Source organism: Rhynchophorus ferrugineus, unplaced genomic scaffold, assembly GCF_030347505.1.
Source record: "Rhynchophorus ferrugineus isolate W39M unplaced genomic scaffold, kcgeb_rfMv2 rfM9, whole genome shotgun sequence".
NCBI classification, from domain to species: domain Eukaryota; kingdom Metazoa; phylum Arthropoda; class Insecta; order Coleoptera; family Curculionidae; genus Rhynchophorus; species Rhynchophorus ferrugineus.
The window spans coordinates 16,978,439-17,000,905 of NW_027472588.1; the positions used below are offsets into that span (position 1 = coordinate 16,978,439).

General features: G+C 29.1%; 1 protein-coding gene across 1 annotated transcript in view; it reads left to right on the forward strand.

Moving 5' to 3' along the window:
- Positions 1-5,570: 5,570 nt before the first annotated feature.
- The window catches only part of ich (zinc finger protein ichor), a 47,331-nt gene continuing 30,434 nt past the window's right edge, over positions 5,571-22,467 (forward strand). The window contains exon 1 of the mRNA XM_076413408.1: positions 5,571-5,645. The gene's annotated coding sequence lies outside the window, so the exon portion shown is untranslated. The remainder of the gene's footprint in view (positions 5,646-22,467) is intronic.

Here is a 22,467-nt window from a genome sequence, read left to right on the forward strand (position 1 = left end):
CTTTTAAAAACCCTGGTAACTATATTTACTTAGTATCATAGAACAAATACACGCAACTAGCGCCAATTTCGCGTCATGTTTGACCATGTCTTTGGTTATGGAAGTTTAGTGTTACCCGTCAACGTACTTATCTGCTGTTGTTTCTTCATATCGTGAGAAGTTGTTGTTTTAGTCTAAACTAAATACTGTGGGTCTTAAAGGAAGAAGAGATCGTATAAGATCAGATTGTCATAAGTGAGTTTTAAGGTCTATTTTCAGTAGTCTTGGTTTTCTTGATTATATGAAAACAGTAAGGTTTTCAATCTGGAATCCTAGGTGCTGGTAATATGGTACCGGGTTTCAAATTACCCGCACCATATTTATCATCGTATCTATCTTGTTTTTTTTTTGTTGGTTTTAGTCATGCCGCTAACTACTGCTAACTGTCACCAAATTAAAAGTGAAAGCAGTGAGAGAGAAGAAAATGGGTTTGAAAGAAGCTGTTAAACTTTACTGTGTAACAAAACCCACACTGAAGAGGTTTGTGCACAGTAACCAGCTACACAAGGAGATTGTCAATACTACTATAGGAAGAAGACCTGTCCTGCCATCTCATCTTGAGGAGAGCCTCGTAAAATACATTCTCATCGTGGAAAGTAACTTTTATGGCTTGATCCATCAGGGTGTTAGTAGAATGGCCTATAGGTTGGCAGTGAAAAAAAATTTTCAACATCCGTTTAGATATAATATATCCGGGCGTGCTTGGCTTGATCTTTTTTATTACGCGCCACAAACATAAACTGTCCATTCGATCACCAACAGTAATTTTCAATGCTCAGGTTCAAAGGTTCAATAAAGAAGCAGTGGAAAATTTCTTTAACATCCTTGAAGAAGCATTTAATAAACATAACTGTCCTCCAGAGAGAATTTTTAATGTCGGCGAAACCGGGTGTCCATCGTACACAGTAAAAATGATGAAAGTGATTGGTCTGCGAGGTAAAAGACAAGTAAGTAGCTAGACTGCACCTGAACTTGGGTCTTTGGTGACTATGGTATCGGCGAAGAGCTCAACTGGTATATTTATTCTGAGACCTTGTTCGCGTTAAGCAATAGGTCCAGTCCGGATAAATACTAATTGCTAAAAAGACTTAAGGGCTTATGATGAATAATACTTTTACCAATAATAATAGTAATAATATTAATTGAAAATATAAATCTAAGAAAACAGAGATAAAAATAGTACTCTTTTAGTAATTAATTTAGTATTAATTCATAGGTTGTAGAAGGAAAAAATCAATATTTTACATTGTTATTAAAATTAAAGTTTTTTGTTTAAAATGTAACGTGTTAAACTGCTAACTAGACATAGTAAAAAGTTATTAGCTGTCATATATAGAAACAAGGGCTTATGATGAATAGTATTTTCTGTAGTACTAATAATATAAAACGACAACAATACAAAGTAGTAAAAACAGTACTATTTTTAATTAAATTAAAAAAATGTAAATTAATAGAATCCTTTTAAACTTGTATAGTAAAACGAAGATAATAATAATATATTTAAAATATGTTTATTTTTTATATAAATATTATAGAGTCTCCTTTAACCAACCATGGATTTTTCTGGACAGGACCTATAGTTTAACGTGGGTTCCGAACCACGGTCCTCGACATTAAGCCTACCGACTGGCGAGTGAACAACTTAGAAATCATCCCAGAAGACATCCGGTCGTACCCAGTCTGGTTACTTTTTGTTTGTCGGATTTTGCACTGTTGCCTAACAACGATCACAAATGTTAAACAATCACAAACATAAATTTACGACCATGCAGGATTCGAACCCACCCGAACAGTAGGTGGACCGTCCTGTCACCTTTACCACTGAGCCAACCATGCCGCCATTATTATTTATATGTAATGTTAACGATATGTTATAGCGCTGTAAATAATACAAAACAAATATAAAATAAAATACTGTTTGTAGGCATCTTTCGCTAACAGAATACAAATTAATGCAATTATCAAACGTATTTACAAGATGGAAAAAAATCTATACCTTAAGCGTTATCCGACGATTCAAGAGCACATCAAGCCAAAAAAGAAAACAAGAGGGAACCTCATTCCCGTCATTAACTGTCATATATCAAAAAATTAGTCACTCGTTATCTGATAGACCAGTCCAGCGGACCAAATAAAGATTAGTTAGATAAAAAGAAGGGCATAAAATCATAAAAAACATGTCAAAAAGCAAATAATGAATAGTATTTATAACAGTAATAACAATAGCTGGTTTATATTGTATTTCTAATTGTGACGGTCCATAGGCAAGACGACAGTAACCAAGCTGGGTAAGATCGGATAATATTCTAGGATGATTAATAAGTACTAAATACAATACATTTTAATTTCAGTTGATTAAAGGGTCAAAAAAGATCTCTAATCGTCAATAGCTCTCATACAGCCATAAGTTTGAGTAAAATAAGTAATAGTTATTAATAATAATTTTACTAAATAATTACAAGATACTATTATAAAAACAACAACAAAACTCAAAACAAGAAAATATTATAAAATATATTTAAAAATACATGTATTAATCTTTCTAAAATGGTATAACAATAAATAATCTAAAAACAAGAATAAAAAATATGTTGCTGTTTATAGTTATACAATTATATTTATAGTTAAATAACTTGTTGGTTATAGTTAACATACCAGAATACTTCAATCAAGTTGACTAAGTAAACATTAATTATATAAAATGGAGCGTCTAAAAGTATATAAAAAACATGTCAAAAAGCATGGGCTAATGACGAATAGTATTTTAAGTATAATAATAATAGCTGGCTTATATTATATTTCTAATTATGTTATGATTGTCCATAGATATGTCGCAACAGTAATCAAGCTGAGTAAGACTTCATTTCTCCCAGGATGACATCTAGGTTGCTCATTTACTAATATTTTTACTATTAGATCGTTGAATTAACAAAACTTATTCAAATACAATTTGTTAAATGTTACTATATATAATAAATTTTAATTTTAGTTGATTCAAAGCTGAAGAAAGATCTTTAATTATCAGTTGCTCTCATATAGCCTTAAATTTGTTTAAGATAATTAATAATTTTTAATAATAACTATAGTCAATAACTAACAGTGATTTTAAATTTTGACAGCAAAAAGATGTTATAAAATATATTTAAAAATATGTTTATTGATAATTTTAAAATGTTATAACATCAAATAATTTAAAAGCACAAATATAAAATAAATTAATTTTTATAGTTAATTTACGGTGGCAGAACACCTATGGGTGTCTTTATCAAATTTATTGACGACATGGAAAAGACTGTGTCTTGGATAGCGTCATCCGATGATTCTAGATTAACGCACCCAACAGCTCCTAAAACAAGTGTGAATCTCATTATTGACATCATCATCATTGTCAATGAATTGTTCACTCGACAACCGTTAGGCTTAATACCAATCATGAAGACCAAATAAACATTAGTTATATAAAAACGTATAAAAAAGCAAGGGCTAGTGACGAATAGTATTTTTAACAGTAATAATAATATCTGGCATTAAATTCAATAAGGCAAGTCACATTAATAATCAAGCTGGACCAGATCTTCTCTATGTTGATTTTGAATTATTTTTATTTCTTATTTTTATGAATATTTTTACTTTTATATCGTCAAATTCACAAAACTAATTTAAATAAAATTTGGTACGTATTACTATATATAATAAATTTTAATTTTAGTTGATTCGTAGCTGAATAAAGATCTCTAATCATCAAAACCCCTCATATAGAAGAAGATGTTAATAAAATATAGTTAAAAATATTGTTATTGAATTCTTTGAAAATGTTATGACACTAAACAATATAAAAACATAAATATAAAATAATTTATTATTTATAGTTAACTTCCGGTTCCAGTATATCTATGGGTGTTTCTATCAAATTTATTTATGACATGCAATAAAACGGTGTATAGGATAGCATTATCCGATGATACAGGAGAGCATCCAACAGCTCCTAAAGACAACAGAGAATCTCATAATTGTTATGAATTGTCATACATCAATTAATTATTCACTCGACAAGCATTAGGCTTCATACCAATCAAGCGGACCAAATAAACATTTGTTATATAAAAAGGAGCATTTAAAAACATTTTAAAGAAGCAAGGGCTAATGACGAATAGCATTTTAAACAGTAATAATGATAGATGGCTTATGTTATATTCCTAATTATGATTGTCCATAGGGTAAGACCTGATGTCTTCTAGGATAATTTCCAAGTTGCTAATTTGTTAATATTTTTACTATTAGATCATTGAATTAACAAAACTTATTCAAATACAATTTGTTAAATGTTACTATATATAATAAATTTTAATTTTAGTTGATTTAAAGCCGAAGAAAGATGTCTAATCGTCAATAGCATTCATATAGCATTAAATTTGTTTAAAATAATTAATAATTATTAATAATAATTTTAAACAATAACTAAAATCAATTTAAGTTAGAACGGTAAAAATATTAAAAAGATAAAATAAACTATATAACTATATAGTTAATAAACTATATTTAAAAATATACTAATTGAAATTCTTTAAAATGTTCTAACACTCAGTAATCTAAATACACAAATATAAAATAAATTACTGATTGTAATTAACTTCCGGTATCAGAATACCAATGCAAAAGACTTGTGTTTTGATTAACATCACCCGATGATTCAAGAGCGCGTCCAACAGCTCCGCAACTACGAAAATAGCGACGTTCAATATTCAGAAACCCGATTCCGTATGGTACAGAGCGATCAGAAACCTGTACATCGCCGAAAAGAAGAACAAGAAAAAGAATTTAAAAAAAAACAAGACCAGGCGGCGGTCCGCGTTACGATCGTACCGAAAAATCTGATCTTCGGGAGTCGAACAGTCGACCGAGCGACAGTTCCACTCCGCAAGAAGTAGGTTAGCTCGGTATAAATCTACAACAGGTACAGTTATTCTTCGGGAGGTGGGGGATTGTTGGTTTCGGAACTCTTTGGTAGGGTCCTCGTTGTCCAGTCTCGTCTTTTACGTCGCACAGATACCGATACGGGGTGACACGGTCACGATCGACTCAGTGTTCCGCCCCTGCCGTCGAGAGAACAACCCTCGCGAGTTAGTACCCTGCTAGTACCCTCAGTGTACGTCCTAACGCCGATCGACAAACGGGTTGTGCGGTCTTGTATTCAGGATTACCTGTCAACTGACCTGAAGTGAATTCGTACTGACATCAAAACACATATAGAGCTCCTGTATTTGTTCGCAATTCTTTTGATGAGTAGATTATTTATTCGGATTATATCGTGCGAATCCAAACTGTGATACAACAGAAGTGTCGTGTGTTTGTCGGAACCAATTTCTTCCCAGATAATATCCAGTCTAAACTGAAAAACAAAAACATATTGGAAAAACGGATGTGCGCTGTGAGGACGAGAAGAAATCACTTTAACATTATTTAGTGTTTATTTATATTGTGTTCATAAGGAGAAGAGAAAAAAACTGTCCGTCATATTCAGACTAAGAAAATTAATAGTGCACAAGTGTCCAGATAAATAACCCTAGCCATAGACGTATTAATAATTTGGAATATTTTTTACCGGGGTGAGTATATTTAATCTGTTGTTGATTTATTTGTTTGATTGTATTGAACTAAAAGGAGCAATGACTTACCTTGGCAATGGGTGAAGGCCGACAGGTCTACTGAAATTGTAGTTCCTCCGAATGCTGCTGGTTCAGTGTACGGAGAGATTAAACGTAAATATAGTTTGAATTGTTTTTCCTGCTTCTATAAATATTTATGCGGTTGTTTTATCATGCCTTTGTCAAAACACATTTGCATATTTAAGATAAAATGAATTGCTTTAGATTCATTTAATTAAAATAAACAATTTTTGTTGTAAATCCAAATTTCGCATTAATAAATAAACACTATATTTAACTCAAAGTACAGATCCATTTAATGTTGTTCATGTTGAAGACAATATTAATGATGAATATCTTACATAATAAATTGAAATATAGTTCTTAAGCGAAAACAAATTAAATGGTTTTAAATATTTTTATGTTGATAAAATATGTAATATTGCAAAGAAAATTAATGGAGACTATCTATTCTTAACAATCAGAACATTTAACTACGAAAAACAATATTTATATTAAAACTTCCTGCTGTTTAAACAATATTAACAATAGCTTTACAAATTGTTGATAGATTATCATCATTATATATATATATATATATATATATATATATATATATAATTTATACAATATGTTATAATTTAAACAAATACTGAGTACATAAACATTAACAGTTATATTCTAAGAAACCCAGATATAAAAGCCAACATAATTATTTTTGTAATTAGGACTTTTATGAATAGTAGTTCAACATTAAACAACGTTAATTGTGGAGTGTTTTTTAGTTATGCTTAACAAGAAATGGCTACTTTAATTGATGTAAGACATCTAATTTATATAATGAAATCGCGTCAATATTCAAAATAATTGGTAAACCTATTTATATGCACAATATACGTCATCAGTTCGTAGCGTAAATTGGTCAGACAAATATTTAACATCATTTAGGTCGAATTGGGAAGGGATGAACTCAAAACCTTTAAAAAATCTCAAACAAGTTTCGATTTCTTTTAGTATTTGATTTTTTTCTATTTTACTATTGTTTGATTATGATAAATATGCGAAAATTAGAATAGATTCGTAGTATTCAAGTATAATATAACGAAACTATAAAATATGTGTAATTCGTTTAAAATTTAAATTTTTGAGGCTTCTAGTTACATGCTGATTGTATGACCAATATTTTTAGTATGTTTTGTGTTGGGAGTTATATTTAGAGAGACTATTAATTACTTATTTATCCTGTAATGTCTCTAGAAATCTAGGTTACAACTTCTAATGAATTTTAAATAACTCATCGTCTATTGATTGTTTTACGCTTATTTTTATTTCCGTTAATGTTGTTTTTTATTGTAAATCTAATAGATAATTTCATTCTTATTCTCACTATCTACAAAATATGTTAATATGCTTTATAAACTTGCTTTGCTATTGTGAACAAAAAATAGTAAGACAAGACAATATAGTATCCAATTAATCATAATTCTCATAAATTTGCATTGCATTGCAATTATAAATCAAAAACACTTGATCTGGTTACTTAATTGAAACGTGACAGAAAAAATAAGCCAAAAAAATTGGAATATTTGTTCGCCGGCGATCTACTACGCTTTAGATGGTGTCGTAATTGATATGAACAAAGTGCCTTAATTTCATGCTTTTGCGCTGTGAAAGGAACATTGCCAAGCTGTTTTGATCAACTGAATATAATTTTTTAAGTTTCAGCAAACAATGAGAAAAAAATAAGGGAAAAAAATTAAGTTGACCCAACCAATATATATGTTTGTTTTTCAATGGTAATACATAAAGTTTATTAAACAATTTTTTTAATATTCTCGCATAGTTTCAACTTATAATTATACTTGAACTACTCTATTCGCCTCATTTAACCCCGCTCAAAACTACCTCGATAATATGAAATTGAGTTAATTAGGAGACTTATAACTGAATTGGAGACTTCAATGAGTTCCTGAAATCAAATTTAGTGTTCCAAAAATCTCATGAATTGTTGATATAAGTTGATAAAAGTCTTACTCTTTTTTGATAACCTTTTAAATAAAATTTCTTTTTTAATTCCATCGAAATAATGTCTGGTGATAATCACAGATGGTGTGTGATAGCACATTTACTTTATCTTATTATCAAATTCGGCTTTATAGCTGCTGGTCAAGCTAACTGGAAGGCCCTCCTACTTTTTTATATTTTATGTTTGTGGAACGGTCCCTAAATTGGTCACTCGCCAACCTGTTGATTTAATGTTAATGATTGTGGTTCAGGGCCCATATTATTTATTGGCAAAAAAGGGACTCCAAGATATAGCAAAAAATAAGTCAAATATATCTAAAAATGATGCTTTTAACGTATCATAACCATATATACTTTATAATAATTATTAATTATTTGTATTCGAAAATTACAAAAAAATATTTAAAACATTTTTTCACAGTTATCATAATCTACATTTGAAAAATATTCATGAATAAAATCAAGAGTATTATATTTCTGATATATTTGGAAGTCTTCTTTACACTCTTATCTATTAAACAACCAGAAAAACACATTTAAGACCTCAGTAGGATTCGAACCCGAGATCGTCGTAACAGTGAAAAGATCGTCCTGTCGTCTCGACCACTGCTCTAAGCCGGCAACAGTTTTATTTGCAATAAATATAAATTGTATTTTCCATATTCACAAAAATGATACAAAAATCATCATTTAAAATATTTTATATAATATTATAATAATTACATAATTTTAAAATTTAGAAATTAGTAGAAATTATAACAAATATTTTATAAAAAGCAAAGTACGAGTTTTTAAAAATATTCTTGATTAATTTTCATCCACTACTCATTGTTTTCATAAACAGATACAAACATATCTGAATTAATATTTATATTATAGTATATTTTGTCATTAATAACATTTTGTACATAAATTTATTATCATATATTTTGTCCTAAATCCTAATTTTATATCTTGTTTTGTATATTCTGGTTTGGTTTGATTTGGTTGGTTCAAGAATACTTATTAGACAGTAACAAATAATAGTAACATATATTTTTAAAACTTCATACAGATCTTACAGAAAACAAAAAATAAGCGTAATTAAATATATTTTTTAAAAATTTTCTTCCTATAACATATTACAAAAATATAATTAAAACATAATTAAGATGACTCATAATGATTTATTTGTTACTACAACTGCGATTCTTTATTTCGTCATTGGGTTGTGTAATTTAAAAAATACAGCCATTAATTGAAACTACGTTATTCCGTATATTATATATAGTAAATTAAACACGAATTTCCTATCAGTATTTTAAACGTAACAAACGTTTTCCGATGATCCGAAAATAATTAACGATTTTAACGGGCAAATTAAAATTTCATTTGCGTTTTCCACCGACGCTATACAAGACAGCATCATCTATTGTATATTAATAAGGTTCCGGGTCATAAAGGAAATATTTCCTAAAATGCGACATAATGCGATCTGTTAAATCAGATTTAATTCATTGGTAATATTCTAAAAGTCGCTTCGGCTGTCTAGACGACGGTCAGTACGGAATAAAAGACGTCATTAAATGTCATAATTCCGATTAGAGATAACTTATGGGGAACAGACGCTCGTCTGTTCGAAATATGAGGATCGGACATCATCATCATCAATCGTCATCATCATCGAAATCATCGCCGACCACACAGCAGGTACCGTAACATTTTTTATTCGACTTATTCAGCTGGTCTGGGTCCCGTTCGATGGCTTTAAAAATTAATTATTTATACACACCGACACCGTATTTGAATAAACCGAAAACGGTTCATCGTGTTTTACGCTACATCTGATAGCGGCCATTAAAAAAATTGCTCATCCAAGTTAACAATACCTAGCGAAAAAGTCTTTTTTATTTGTGACGTCCCAATAACTTCCAAGTTCAGTTAGATGCCGGTTGAACCGACCAAACCGAACTGGCTTTTGTTTTAAATTGTGTCGTTGGCTTCTTCGATTCATTTTATTTCTTTAAGACAATCAATTCATTATGAATCAGCGCAATGTATTAAAATTTTTACTATTTTCATTTAAATTTCAAAATACAATCAGTTATCAAAGTAAGTAGAATATACTAGATTATAATAATAAATAATATAATAGAACTAATCCGGAATAACCCTTTAATTAAATTAAATATATATATATATATATATATATATCGTGATCTCGTGAATTCTGTATTATGAAATTACCCGTTCAATATTAATCATGTTTTAATCTATTTTTATATTTTTATTTTATTACAACTGATCAGTTCGAAATACTATCGTTATTAGAGAATATCATACAACACTTACTGTTACACAAAGTACTATCTTGCATGTATTTAAAATATGAAATACATAATATTTTTAAAATATATTTAATTAAGTTATGTAAATAGAATAGAACTAATTAATCCCAGCCTATTAATCAGTAAAAGAGGAGTTTTCTTTCATGAGCACTAAAAATTTGTAGACAACTCGCTCTTGTTGCAGAATTAATAGAACTTGCTAAAGAAAACAATCTTTCTACAGGTCTTCATGAGTAAAAACTTGCGTTACATTGCAAGAAGCCATTATTTTATATAATAGCCTTAAAAAATTATAAGCTTTTTGCTAATATCGTTTTAAGAAGTTGAATAACTCTGACTTCATTTTTGATATATGTCGTTGATTAAAATTAAATAAATTTAAAATTTTACCTATTCTATTTGTATGCATTTTATTTGCTACTGAAACTATATATTTCAGATTTTAATATTGAATTTATATTGAATTAGTAGAAATTATAACAAATATGTTTTAATAAGTAGGGTACGCTTTTTTTTAAATGAATTATTGATTAATTTTTATCCATTGTTGACTCTTTTTCGAAACAGAGATTAGCAATTAAACAACTATGTTTATATTATAGTATATTTTGTTTTTAATTGCACTATATATAGAGATTTTAAATATATTTTTATAATTTATTTTGAAATTCTGAATGCTGCATTTTGTTTTTATAATTTTTTGTTATATATTATATATTAACAAAATATTCAATGTCAATTTTATCAAGAATTAAAATACCAATTTTAATTATATTATAAAAGACAATAGTAACACATATTTTAAAAAATTATAGATATATTATATAAAACAAAAAATACTTAAAATAAATAATACTAAATAATTAAAAATTACTGAAAAAATACATTTATTATATAAATAAATAAAGTATTAATATACTGATACGTTAAATAAATAGCTTGTTGGGAAAGGAATAGAGAAAACAATATTTCTGTAGGTCTTGATGAGGAAAAATTTGAGATATATTGCATGAATACATATTTTTTTATTTGGATAGCGTTCAAAGATCATAAGCTTTTTTCTTTCCAATTTTTAGGGGGCTGAATAAATCTAATTTCCTTTTTAATATCAGAGGTTAATCACTATTCCTGCTCGCAAAAATAATAAAATAACCATCTACTAATAAATGTTAAACTTTCAGTTTTATTTTTAATTTATTTGAATTATATTTTCTATAAACAAAAATGGCATAACAACCACCATTTAACTTTAAAATAGCTGTTCCATTTATGTTTTATTTGCTACTTCAATTAAGTAGTTCAGCATATAATTTTCGAATTTAATTTTAATTAATTTGATTAGTAGAAATTATGACAAACACTTTTAATTAAACAGTCTTAATTTTTACCTATTATATTTTACATCATATTATTTTTACATATTTTATATAAAAAAACAATTGAATATTAATTTTATTATGAACTGAAATACAAATTTTAGTTATATTATAACAAACAATAGTAACATATATTCAACTATCATATAAATAAATAAAACACTAAAATATTGATATACAACAGATAAATAGCTTCTTGTCAGGAAATTAATAAAGGAAGCGATCTTTGTACATGTCCTGATGAGCAAAACTTATGTTATATTGCAAAGGTAATCAGTTTTTGCTTTTATCGTTTTACGAAGCTGACTAAGTCTAACTCCATTTTAAATGTCTGTGGTTGTTCATTGTTCCTGTTCACGAAAACGATAAAATAATGATTTTCTTTAGGACAGTTGTTATCCCTGCTACTTCGTGTTTTTTTAAAATTTGTCTCTGAGGCATGAAGTACAAGATTTTGAGCTCCGTGCCTCTCATCTGTTGTGATGGTTTACGGCAGCCAGAGTATTTTGTAGCTAGGGTAGTAGCATAAGGCTAATATGATTGTATTTATTTTAGGTGACATACATATACCATAGAAAATAGGTAAACAATTGGGAAGATATAACAATGACATAAAGTATCCTCTGTACACAACATAGATAACACACAAGATCACATTACGCTTATTTGGTGGCAAGGCTCCCTTTGTGAGTTTTAGATCAGTTTCCTTTATATTTAACACTGAAGCATCGCTAATCACATATACAAAAATCTAAGAGCTGGTAGATATGCTGATATATATATGTGGCTTTATTTTGTAAAGTAGGCCTTTATTTCACACCCTGCTAAAAACCTCTCTTCGTATTCTAGAGACTTTTAATTGCATCTGTAATTCGATGTACATGATCAATGATTGAGGTGGCATTCCTGAAACCAAGCTGGTGAGATGATTTCAGCTTTCTTTACTCGAGAATTTGTTGAGGCATTTTAGCATCAATTCCTCAAAAGTGTTCACTTGCCTTAGGTATTTACCTGTATCATTATAACTTCACCAGTTTTCCATAAATATAATACAGTCTATTTAAATGCAACCATTAAATAAGCTTTAATATTAAATAAATAAATATTAAATAATTTTTTTTTATATTTTAATGTCTCCTTTTTACGGACGAGGGTTTCTCTGGACCGAACCTATAGTCTAACGTGGGCCCCGAACCAGTGAGTGGCCAACTTAGAAATCATCCCACAAAACATCCGGTCTTACCCAGCTGGGATACTGGCGCGACTACATTTTCCTTGTCGGGTTTTACACCCTTGTCTAGGAGTCACAAATATTAAACAATCACAAACATAAATTTACGACCATGCCCCAGCAGGATTCGAACCCGCTACCATCGCAAGAGTATATGAACCGAGCTGTTGCCTTTACCACTGCGCCAACCAAGCGGGCTTAATTTATTTTTAATGAGATATTTATTTAAGTTACTATTGCTCTCAGACCAATTTATTGTGATCGAAGCATGGTAGTGCATTGTCCCCTTGGTTATATTGGAATCACTCTTACAAATGTTCTGCAAATATACTTGCTTTTTTTAAATTATTTATGACCCATCTTTTATCGAACTAAAATAAAAAGCACTTACTTATGGATGTTTAAAATATGTTAGTAGATTTCCAGAGTGAACACTCTTATAAGTTTCAAAAAGAATCTCGAGGTGCTTCATCTAGTAAATGATCTTCTCATCAAGTTTTTCGCTGAGTTTGTTTAATTACTCGTCAACATCGTCAAGTCTCAACGGATCATTGATTTTTTTTGTGGATGTACTAGATTATCTGGAAGTGATTTCTGTTCTCTAAAGGCATTTTTGTCGGCATTCATAAATCCTCAGTTGGTATCGTAAGTTCTGTATTCTGAGAAGTTATGTAAATCACGCAGAATTGTTCAGTATTCTGAAACCTGGCATCCGATAATCTTATAATGAAAATATTTCTGTTTTAAATATAATTTTAAACTTTATAAAAAATAAGTAAAAATTAAATCATAAACTTTCATGAACACATGAAAGTTTCTCATTTTCTAGATTAAAACTAGCTAACAATTGTTTTAAACTATTTATTGTTTTATTATCGTCGCTCTTCTTTTACTGTTAATCAGTCTCGAGATTGCCAGTAAAATATTGGTAATAATTTTGCGAATCTTATGAGATGAGCAAATGTGCTTGAATGCGATTACAAATATTTTATACAACACTAATATAGACATACATTTTTGTTTGTCTTATGGGGATTATTTCGAGTCGGTTGAATCTATATTGAAGAGTAAGTCCAATCCAAAGGTCAATTTTTGTTCGCTTTTCAAATATCTGCTGATAAATTGAGAATACATTGAACAAAAGATATCTTGCTGACCTTATGGCATTAACCATTTATACTAGCTGCTACTTAAAAATAATGATTAGTTTATTTTTGCCATTAAATTTCACAATATTATATACTTTAAAACTAAACAGTTTAACTATAATTTTATTATTTTTTACGCCCATATTTTTCTTCATATTCACGGTAATTTTTTTAAAAATCCTCCATTTTGTTACTTCTTGTTACTCCTGTAGGCAAATTGGTATTCAAATAGTTATAAATTTTTAACCTAACATATATTACTTAGTAGTATATTTGTGATAAATAATAGTGATTTAGATAGTAAATTTGATGAGATTTTCAATACTCAATTAAATGGTTTCAACATAGCAAGAAATAGTTTAGATTCAAAACATAATTAATTCATATATTTAAATATTTCTCTAAAGCTCTCATAAAATGTAATTAAATCGTTTAGCAATTGATGATGAACAAGATTTACATTTAATATTCTATTAGTTCCAGACATATTCAATAAATCATTATTCTGTCTGGATAATATTGATGAATTAACTAATAACAATAATTCCTGTCATTAAGAGTACTTACCTAAGCATTACATTTTGCAGACATAGACAGTAATAATAGAGTCGTGTAGGATGAACTTGCGGACGAAAAGGTATGCGTTAAATGTTTTATTGTCTACATTAAGATTTTCCGAGAATTTACCACTAATAACATTATTAACTACGGCATTTTCAAGGATCAGGTTAATAGTAGGTCCTACAATTTTCAAATATAGTAGTTAGTTCAAGCTCAGTTCATTTCAAGCAAGTGTCTCTTTACTTTTCTTATCTATTAATTTTATTACTTTATATGTTATATTGCAACATTTTTTTAGGTATGCTCAGTACAATCTCAATTTAAAAATTAATTTATTACCACTGTTTTTTTTGTACTTGCATTAATAGGCAAGCAACGCTAGTACGGCTTTTGTACATCGGTATGTATTTAACAAATTAAAACAAAACTAAACTACGTAAGTTAAAGTTAAGAATACACTTATCCACTATACAAGTTCGTGCAGTTTGCTTTGCTTCAATCTTGTGATTTCCAGCGTGTTGGCCAGTAGCTGTACTGCTTTCACGTTACTGTGATTTGGCAATCTTATTTGATGTTTAAAGGCGAAATCTTAGATTAATTCGATTAATATATCCATTTGATTTAGTCATCGTGCAGCCCTGTAATGGTTACGTAGGGATAAGCATTGGTAATTAATCGTAGAATTTTGTTTTGGCAGCGTTTATAATAACAATGTAACACATATTTATTCATGTAAATATGATACTAAAATTGACAGTGTTACTTGACTTGCTTTTCTTTCATGTTATAATTAACACATAACAACATTAATTGAATGAATTCCGTAGTGTTGTAAATGTTTCAAAAATTAGTCATGTTATTTATTAATGTAACTGAAGATTCAAAAATTATAATTAATTATTGTAAATAAGTTATTTTGGCACTAATTGGTTAAGACACAGCGAATAATTACTTTGTAATCAACATTTTACTAAATCTAGCGATTTACTTATTTTTCGATATAAAATCAACCGAATACACGTTTTGCCTTTAGAATAATATATCGCATTTTATTGCATACTTTATTTTCAGCTTTCTCAATTTCATAAATCACTGACATTTTTCAAAAAAGTGTCTAGAATTTATCCGCTACTTTGTTCTTGTCTTTAAAGTGTCTTGTCTTTTACAGATATTTCTTTAATACTCTGAATTTCAAAATATAAAAGAAACTATACTATTCAAGTAAATATATATGTATATTTATATATATGTGTATATATTTGTGCAATCATCAGTGTAAGATTAGTGAAGCCCCAAAATGTGAAAAGAAATTTAATTAATATAAACTGTTTAATATGAAGGGTTATAAAATAATATTTCATAAAGTTTAATTATTATTAGAAAATAGTGGCAAAATAAAATTCAAAATCTATCTATAATATTTTTTCTGTCAAAGATTTATTGTACGAGCCTGGTATCGAACTGCACGAAACCTTACGGGTTAACCGGTTGTTAATAACCAGCGATATCTCTGTTAATAGTGGTAGTTTTTAAGAATACCTCGGAAGACCACTGTTCGCAGAAACGTATTTTCCGTGATCAGGATGCGGACCTAAAGTGTATAGCGGTTGTAAAAGTAGGCCGACAAATTTTGTGGCTCTTGCGGTATATTGTTCATCAGATGGCATCCAATAGGAAGGTGGCAACTGGAAAAAAATCTGTTTTACATCGTAAAAGAGAAAAAGAAATGTTTTAAAGATTTTTTATGATTGATTCGTAAACTCATAAAATGTTGCCTGAGCTATTTGCAGAAAAAATCTGCGGAATTCGGTAGTTTTTAATGTTTTAGAATTATTTTTTACAATTATATTTTTAGCAATCTTATGAATAGAACGAGTAAAGAGCTAGAGAATCAGGTAAAATCCCTTTAAATTATTACAACCACTTTTACCTACTGTCTGGTTTAGTTCGTGCAAAATTTTGTGTTTTTTAGTTAAATTTGCGTAAATTGATTTATATTATTACAAATTATATTATTATTTTTTTTAGCATTACTTTTATTAATTAATACTTATAGAAATGTTGTGTTGATCTCCAGAATTGCTTTATAAAGCTATGATTATTAAAAATAATTATCTTATATAATATATAAAACTATTTCAGACTATAAAGAAATTTCGTAAATAAGGATCTTTTAATAACCTATCTCTAATTATTTAATTCTTTAAGTATTTATTATAAATATGAAACTGACGTATTGAAATTTACTTAAATAAAATTAATTACATATAGAATAATTATTCACTTGAAAATGCTCTCGATTATATGATAAAAAGATTAATTTGTAATTGTAATGAACGTAAAACACAACAACAAACACACACACAAATGTTGAATAATTCGTAGCAAACTTACATAAGAAAAACAACGGATCACGCATAAGTGTAGCAATCGCTCTATCAGTCCCAATTACAGCACTAATCAGGATCAAATCAGCATAAACATTAGATATATTATAATCAGAAATATCTGCTACTGCTGCTAAGTAACAAAAAAAGAACGCAATGTACTTGTAAATATAATTATATGGTAGAAAATTAACCGGTCCTTGTTTAACAATGGGCTTCAACAACAAACAACTGTTCCAAACTATTTCTTTTTTACATTTTCATACATTTTTGTTTGTGCTGTGGTCTTTCCGTGTCTTGGTGAATCGAGTCTATAACAAAGTCTTGATGCAAATAAACCCTACTTGGCAAAGAGGAGACGTTGTAGCATAATAAAATTGACTGAGTATAGTATTGCTAGTTTGCTTATAAATATAAATGCTCATTTTTGTTAGTTTTTCAAACTATAAATGAACAAAGGACATTAAACAGCTAAAATGTATGATATTAACCATAAAAATAATATTTATACTGGCTGCTACTGAAAAATAATGATAGATAAATTTGATAAATATTTTTCTTATTAATTCCAGTTTTAGATTTTAAACTAATACATATTTTATAACAAGTATTTAATTGTCATTGTTATTATTTCTTAACTTTCATATTTGTCTTAGTATAATAACTTAATTTTAATTATCCATTTTGATGTGATTTTCTAATGCAGCAATTGTTCCATCAGTAGCAGTCGCAGCAGCAAACAGCATAAAGATTAAAGGTGTTATTATCTGAAATATTCGGTATCGCTGATAAGTAACTAAAGAAAATAACATACTGTGCTAGCAATTGTAGTTATATGACATAAAACTTACCGGTTCTAGTTTGTCAATGTGGTTCACATCAATTTTTTCCTAATCATTTATAATTATTTAGTTCAATCAGCCTATTCCATAATCTAATTTAATTTGCGAAAATATTAGCTATTCATTTGTATACTATTATATTTCTCATATATATAAAATGTGTATTTTTGGGAAATTTTTTGGTATATATTTGATCATTTTATTTTTATCGGCTAGTACTTATCTGGGCTAAGTGGCAACAAAATCTAACTAATCTGGTTACTGGTGAAATTAGGATTGCTATTTGTTATTTGATTTTACACTATCTCGCCTGTAAACAAAGTCTATCCACAATATATACGTTGCTGTTGGTGTTGCAGGACATCAAATATTCTTCCTCACACCTGGATATTGTTGACCAAAAAATTAGTCATGTCGTTTCTTAAAGCCGTCCTAAGTGGGACCAGTTGATAATGTCGAAAACGAATTTAAAATCAATTAAAACGATAATTGGACGATGGAAGTTCGTCTCAACTTCCTTCTTCCAATTCGCCAGAAACAAGCAGAATCAATCAAAAACATAAATTTATATCCATGCCGCCCTGACTACTATCATTACCAAGCCGGCTTTTGTGTTAATTGAATTATAAATCCTTGATAAAAAAAACACTCAATTTCAAAAACATTTACAGATATATTAAATATAGACAAATTCCAGCAACGTTTTTATAACCATTATCAGTCTTTATAATGAAAAACATCATGTGATTCAGTAAAACGTAGCGAAGTAGGATATTTGGGGAAAGTAAAAGTTTCAAATTAATTTTTAACGGTATAAGTGATAGAATAAATTGTCGAATTCTTAGTGTGCTTATTGCCCAACTTTTATTTGATATTCATTTACAATGTCCTACTTAGATCACGTACGTTAAACATAGTTTTACTATATTATGAGGTCTGAATGAGAAGTCATCAGACGTTGTCAATTTAAGCCATGAACTTGACACAATATTTGTTAATATTCTAGATTATTGTGGTACCATAACCTTAATTAATTGTATTACATACAGCTTGAAAAAAGGTATTCATTAATTGAATTTCGAAAATTCAAGAATTGTTTACTATTTTTTTAAGTTACTATGATGCAACGGCATTAATTGTTTGAATGAAATGAAAAAAGGAATTTGTTAAAATGATAAATTACTTACGCAAATGTATATATTATATATTGTGAAATATGGGCCTATTTTCCAAAAATTGTATTTTTTTGTAAAATTGTATGTTTTACAAGTCTTGTGCTAAATAGTGATACTCTGATAGTTTTAGTTAAAATTATCAAATGACTTCGGTGTAAATGGTATAAAATGAAGAATTAGGTCTTTAATTAATGAAGAGGTAATATAATGTAATGAATGTTCGAGAACTGCTATCTTTGTAATATATTGGCCTATAATTTAGTTTTAAAATATTTTTTTATTTGAAGCATTATTGTGAAAAATCGGTGCAATGCATCTTTGGGGCAGTTCTTGGCTCTCAATGCATCAAATGTAGTCGATAGTGATCTCCATTTACGGTTTCATTCGATATTAGGCCCACCAAGCTGATCCCACCAAATACGTAGCTTGAAGCCATGGATATTCGGCTTTGCCATTAATTTTGAAGCATAACCCGTTGGTTCCCATGATATTTTTCGCTTCGGATTATCGTAATGGATCCGATTTTCATCACTAGTAACAATGCGATGCAAAAAAACCTTACCGATTTTACCGTTGAAACAGCATTTCACACATTTTCACACAAAATATTCAAGCTTTTGGGTCCATGTCATGTTCTTGTAGCGATTGAAAATGGTTTCTTTTATTATTCTCAACAATTCTGCATATTTTTCGCGCTTTTTTCTTGGTTTATTATCGATTAACGCTTTCAAATTCTCGTCTTTAAAATTTTTCAAAACGCTCTTTGTTTTCGGTATCAAAATCGATACTTTCAAAACGTTGAAACTAGTATTCACATAATGAAATTTATAGAGCATGGCTGCCATAAGCTTCACACAGCATTCGATGCCACTTAGTAGTCTTTCTCTTCTAGTTGAAATAAAAAGTAAAACTTCTCGCAAATGTTATTCACTCAGCACAAATTCTAAACTTTGCAATGAACTGAAAAAGAAAATTGTTCACACTTTGTCAAGATGACACATGCTGAAAAGTTTGTCAGTGAGGATTCAACATAAAGTAAGTTACTAATGTATCTATAGAAAATCCTTTAAACATTAATTCATACGCCAATAACATAATTCCAACTAATAATTGATATTGTTAAAATGTACTACTGTCAATACCAAACAATATAAAGAGAATGATATAAATCTGCTATTTTTTGCAATATAGCTCTGTAATGCATATAATATCATGAAAAGATCATCAGGCAATATTATATAGATCAAAATTTTGTAGCATTCTGTATTGAAAGCTATGTGTCTAATTAAATACCGTTCAAATAATTATATAAACTATGTTGCAAAGTATTTTTTTAAATTATTTTTAATAGAATTAATTAAGAAATAGAATTAAAATGGAAGCTTCTTAAGATGTTAAATTACATAAACTTAATTTGTTTTTATAAACGTTATTATAAATTGGCTATACTGCTATTTTTTTCAATGTTCTAGAATTTTCACCAGAATCGGTCAACATTTTACGCGAAAATATTTAACAAGTAATGTTTCACTCTATTAAAATGTAAATGGATAATTTCAGATACTGAGCTTTATTGGAATTATTAAAGGACATGTTTGCATGGCCTAAATTTGACGATCTGATGATTGTTGACCTAAGATGACCATACAAGATGATATAACCAGAATGATCTAAATCTGATATTATCTGCAATATAGCCATGCAATGTGAACAGTGTTGCGAAGAGATCATTAGCCATCATCAGATTGTTCAAAATTTTGTAGCATTCTATATTGAAAGCTATGCTATCTTTTTAATTCCATTTGCACAATTACATAAACTATTATGTTGGAAAGTATTTTTCTAAATTATTATTAACAGCGATAATTAAATAATAGAATTACAGAATTAAAATGTAAGTTTCTTAGTATGTTAAATCACATTATATTAATTTGTTTTCATAAGCGCTATAATAAATTGGATATGGTGCAATATTTGTTTATGTTCTAGAATTGTATAGTACAAAATGGGTCAACATTTTACGTGGAAATATTTTATAAGTGTAATTTTTGCTTCCGGATAACAAGAAATAACAAGATTCCAAGAGACGTTCAAGTTTATTAATTTATTAAAATGGCTAAGATGATAATTAATTTTTTTTGTGCTCCTTTTCAAAATATATTAATGGTGAGTGAATCTCAGCCATGCAGACTGAAAAGGAGGTTGTTGATGACGATTCAAGATAATGTAACAAGAATGATCTAACAGTGCTATTTTTTGCAATGTAGGTCTGCAATGTGAACAACGTCATAAAGGGATCATCAAGAAATATCAGATCGGTCAAAAAATGTGTGGCATTCTATATAGAAAGCCATGAATCTCTTTAAATAACTTTCGCATAATTGTTTAAACTATTGTGTTCCAAAGTATTTTTCTAAATTATTATTAACAACATTAATTAAGAAATAGAATTAAAATAGAAGCTTCTCAAGCTATTAAATTACATGACAACAATTTGTTATCATAAGCGTTATAATAAATTGTCTATGGTCCAATATTTGTCAAGGATTTAGAATTATGTGCCATAAAATAGATCAACATTTTACGTGAGAATTATTTAAAAACGTAATTTTTCCTTCCGTAGTCATCCGGAAATAACGGAATCCTAAATGATGTTTGAGGCTGTTCAATTGTTAAAGACCTCCAAGGTGACAAATAATATTCTTTATGCTCTTTTTCAAAATATGTTAACGGTTGGTGAGTCTCAGCCATGCAGACTGAAAAAGAGGTTGTTGATGACGATTCAAGATAATGTAACGAGAATGATCGAAAACTGCAATTTTTTCCCGGTAACTCACAATTAAATGTTAAGACTCAATCATCAGCAACTGAATAAACCTAATAAGGCCGCCCCAATACCGCCTACTTTGGAATCGAAACCATGCCAAACGTCGAAAATAGCCAATAAAAGTGAAAAAAAGCTGTTCGAGCGGCCTCAGGACGGCCATTTACCGAAGTCTTTCCAAGAAACGGACCATAACAACATCGAACCGCCGGCTAAGTGGGTCAGCGGACCACTTACTGCCCCACCACTTCGACCGTCTCGTGGTCGACTCTTCCGGTTACGGCCCCCACCACAACGCAGGAGTTGGCATGCCGCGGCAGAACCACCGTTTGCAGAAATACTCTCACTTGTTTCGTTTCAGCTCCGCGAACTTAACGGATTATGGAAACTGCAAGCGATATGACTCATGGATGATGCAGTATGGCCGTCTAGGTCACTGTTCAATCTCCATATTTAAATTATCCGCTTGTTGGAATTATTTAGAGATATCTTAAGTGATCCATAAATTATCGCTGTCAAATCTGTTACGGCAATAAATTTGAGAAACATATTCTGTGCAAACTATGATTATTAAGTATATGATGTATCCATTGAATAAGAAAAAAAATCTATCATACTAGTTTTTATTCAATTTTCCGCCTCCGTCTCTCTTGACAAAGGACATAAATTGTAAAGAAATCATTTATAATTTGTATTACTTCTATTAAATCTCTGAAGATTATTTTCTTCTTTAATGTCTTGCTAACAAGTCAAATTAATATTTTAGTAAAAAGATAATATTAATCCATCTTTTAACAAATTAACACATTTGAATGTAGGTCTATATAATAGGTCTCATGGTAATTATTCATCTTAATGTATTCATTTTGGCGTTTAATATTTATATT